The sequence below is a fragment of the Nannospalax galili genome, unplaced genomic scaffold (genome assembly GCF_000622305.1).
Source record: "Nannospalax galili isolate Female #2095 unplaced genomic scaffold, S.galili_v1.0 scaffold1383, whole genome shotgun sequence".
In the NCBI taxonomy this organism is placed as follows: domain Eukaryota; kingdom Metazoa; phylum Chordata; class Mammalia; order Rodentia; family Spalacidae; genus Nannospalax; species Nannospalax galili.
In genome coordinates, this window is record NW_008350357.1 from 973,794 (window position 1) to 978,340 (window position 4,547).

The following is a 4,547-nucleotide window of genomic DNA, read 5'->3' on the forward strand; positions in this document are numbered from 1 at the left end:
AACAATGGAAATCCATGTTTTTTCTGGAGTCAGGGTGAGTTAGGGACACTCACCATAAGCCAGAGTGTGAGTTTGAGAACCACATGCAGAGGCTACATGAAATAGGGCATCTCTTAGGGAAAGGTGTTGGAAGCAGCTCTGAGAAATATGGTGCACCACTTCCCAGGGCTCTCCTACCCACCCGCATCCCAGTGCATCTCTCCTCTCCAGGTAGGTACCCCGGGGACCCACACTCTGCAGGAGATCGCACTGAGAACAGGCAAGACAGGGAAAAGGGAGCAGCCAGACTGGCTGAGAGCAAGAAGTGAGATGGTCTTGAGAAAAGTGGACAGCATGTGGGTCTCGGGGAAAGGCCACACGTGCCATCTGGAGGCATCAGCCCCTCACTCACAGCATCAACATGAGGCCAAGGCCTTCCACATACGTGCTCCCACCCCCACCATTTCCCATGGCACAAGGTTTGATTGGCAAATATTTTCTTAGATCCCTGTATGTGCCAGGTGTGAGGTAGCAGTTGCTATGACATTTGACTGCTTCCACAGAGCTTCATCCTCAGCCCTGGCCTGCTCCCCTCTGACTCCACCTCCACTTGTTCATAAGCAAGAATTGGTGGATTCACAGGTTTCTAAGTGACTGTTGGTTATGCAGACCTTTTCTTCTTTGGTTGTTTGTTGTTGTTTTGTTTTGGGTTAGTTTGTTTGTTTCTTTGAGATTAGCATCTCTCTGTAGCCCCAGCTAACCAGGAACTGGTTCTGTAGGCCAGACTTGCCTCAGTCTCACTATCTGCCTGCCTCTGCCTCCCGAGCACTGGCACTAAAGCTGTGTGCCACCACCATCACTATTATAAAGAATCTGACCTGAAATTCCACATAACATTTCATGTCTGAGTCCTGCAGAGAGGAGGGAGATGTACAGCCCATCCCATAGATGAGGAACCCCAAACCCCCAGAGGGAGGCCACTTGGTATAATGGCACACAGTCAGGAAGCAGTAATATAAGCACTTTAATGCAGAGGCCTCTGAGAATATGATGCCTGCTCTGACCCTTGCAGTATGTTGTTGCTGTCATGGAAGTGTCCATAGGGACCTGGAGGAACAAGCCCCACCCCTGCTCCTCACACCGTCCTCACACTTATCCTCCTGTCCACCTTCCCCCACACACCCAATTCCATTGCATCATTGCTGATGCTCTCAGTTCCTGTCTTCCTTCACCACTGACAGCAGAAAAACAACCCAGAGGAGGGATGTGACTTGCCTGAGGTCACTGACCCAGCTCTGTCAATGCCTTAGTTAGTGAGCTTGACCCCAGCATCTTCTCTTGACCACGTACATATCCTTGCTAATGCGCCTATGGATGCAGGTTTAAATTGTTTGCTCATTTACCATCAGGTGGTCTTCATAATAATGATAATAAATGCCAGGGTCCTTATATGTATGGCATACTTTGTCCAGTGTATTATTGCAGAGTTTTCTCACACTCCATAGCATGCGTCTTTATTTTCCTAGTGATTAAGAGCAGAATTGCTAACATGCCTGAAAGCTAGATAATATTTTGTATATCTGTTTGTTTATTTGTACATGGCTATTACATCCTGTGTCATAGAAGTGATTCCTTTGACTTCATCAAGACTTCATTGCATTCACATTCACATATTCTATTTTTATTGTTTTACATATATATGTATATATGGATGTACGTATGTTTATGTCTCAGTGTGTGATTGTGTGTCTGAGGGAGCAAATGCCACATGTCTGTGGTTGCTCGTGGAGGCAAGGAGGATTGTCAGATCCCTTGGAGCCAGAGATACAGATAGTTATGAGCTGCCCGGAGCTACAGACAGTTGTGAGCTGTCCAAGGTGTGTGCAGGGAACCCAACTTGGGTCCTCTGGAAGATCAGCACAGGTTCTTAACTGCTGAGTCATCCATCTGTCCAGCAGGTAAAGCAAATATTTGGTTGTTTGTCTCTTTGGAGCTGGGGACTGAACCTATGGCCTCAGGCATCGTACCTAGGCAAGTACTCTACCACCGAGCTATGACTCCAGTCCCCATTTCCAGGTAATTTACCTATTTTTATTATATCTGTAGATATAAGGTTGAAATGATAACAAACAGTGGAATGAAACTAACTAGAAGCCAATTCCAGAAGAAACATTGAAAGATTAACAAAAATGGGGGCTGGAGAGATGGCTCAGCAGTTAAGAGCAGTGGTTGCTCTTGCAGAAGACCCAGGTAGCTGACATGTGGATGCTGGGATTTGAACCAGGTCTTCTGCAAGAGCAACCAGTGCTCTTAATGGCTGAGCCATCTCTCCAGGCTTGATCCTATATTTTTAAAGGAAAACATATCACAGGCAGTACGAGAGCATAATACCAGTGAGGGATGTATTCCCCTGGATGGGTGGGTTGGGGAGAATCAGTGTACCTCACAAAAGTAATGGATTAAGGAGAAAAATAAAACATTCCCCTGAGAAGCCATAAAATATATCGTTTTCAAAACATACATTCGGTTATGATAAAACCGCTCAGGACTAAAAGACAACTACTCAATCCAACTGGGGTATCATATCTTAATGGCCGAAAAGAATCCATCACCTTTAATGGTAATATATTGAAAGCCTTTCCTCTGAAATCAAGGAAAACACTCTGGATATTCCCAACATCATGACTTATAGTAAAAGAAAGGGAAATTAATCCAGGTGATCCGAGGACTACAGCCTTAAATGTGTGCTATCTTATATAACAAAAGGTACATACCTGGATGCTCACTGAAATAACAACAGTCATACTCCAGTACTGGAAAGTGCTGGAATAAATTATAGTGTGTTCATAAGGCGGTACTACCATTCACTAATGAGAATAAATGAACTACAGTTACACATGACAGAAAAAGAATAGCAGTAAATAAGAACATGCTGCTGCCAAAAGCAGAACCAGATCAGCAGCACATGTAGTGCACTAGTTGTGCTGATGATGTGTAATCAGCTTCACAAAGAAACCAAATCAAAGCGTTAAAAGCCAAATTGCCTAGGCGGTGCTTGGCAGTAACTGAGGAAAGGCATGGGCCCCCTTTTAGGTTGCTAAGCGAAGTTGAATTCATAAGGCAGATTTGAGTTACTGATGGCTGTGTGTGGTAACAGTTCATCAGTTGGCATATTCCTGCTATGAGAACATTCATTGAAATACTGTCCTCCTGCCACATTATCTAGCCTCTCTTCTTAGCCAACTTTTTGTAATTTGACCCTAATCACACGTGGCCTCCTGGATTTGGAGACAGCTAAAGTATACAGTCTGGGGAAAGCTAGGAAGAGAAGGCATGACCCATGCTAGCTAAAGGCTTTCCAGTGTGCATACTCTCAGGTCATACATACACCTCAGCAACCGCCCCCCCCAAGTTATCTCTGTAAGTAAGCTCAATAAATTCATTGGTTCCTCACTACAACTTTAATCAAACATTAGCTTGAGACTAGAACCTTAAAAGGGAATAAGCGTTGCTTAGCATCCCCAGGAAAAGAAGTCTTACAACAGATGGAAAATTTATTTCTTAACGTTATTATGTCTCATAATTATTTTTAAAAAAGAAAATGAGAGCGTAAAAGGTGTTGACAGGATATGGGAATGGAGATGTTTTCCAAAATAGACAAAAAAATGAGACAGCCTAAGCAAGTAATAAAAGTCTGTGTAGGTTTGTTATGTTATATAAAGGATGAGACAAAAATAATATACACATAATTTTAAAATGTCTTTGGTCATAGTTTAGTCAACTAGTTTAAGGAACAAGATATATATCTAGTCAAGGCTTATCTGAGAATATTTGGTTTTTTACCCAAGCCTTATCTACATAGCACATGATAATTAAAAGTACCAGACTGTTAGAACTAACCTTATTGGATGTTTAACAGCCATAGTTTGAGGCCTATACTAATGTGGTCAGAGGGACATAAAGGACAGTTTTTGCCCCTTGTCTTCCAAGGTCAAATAAATTCCAGGGGACTATGGAACATCTCTCAAAATGTCCTATAACTGTGGTGAGTCACCTTTCCTCTTGTTCAGGGGGGACATGGAGAGCCCACGAGATCGACTTGAACCAGTGTCCAGTCTACAAAGAGGAGGGTAAACTCGGAGGAAGCATCTCCTCCATGCTGCCAAGTGAAGCCAGCCACAGTCGAGCAGGACCATTGACTTATCTTCACATAGATGGAACTGGTAAAAGAAAGGAGCCAGGGGCTCCTCCCAAGTCCATGTGACCCCTGAGGAACAGATCCTCAAATGACCTTAAGTGTAAAAATAAATTGATTTATTTGGGCCAACTATATGGTCTTAAACATCCAAAAGGAAAGTATAACCAAAGAGTAAAGTCATCAGTATATTTCTTTAAGAGTTCAAGGGATTACACTTCCCAGACATTAGGCTTAAGTCTATATAAAAAGTTATTTAGACAATTATTTCTCATTCATGATTTTGTTCCTAACCAGAAAGTGCTGCTCAGATGCAAAACTTCAAATCTTGGTCTGCAGTACTGTAGTGCCCACCTGTAGCTAAGGGAGACAA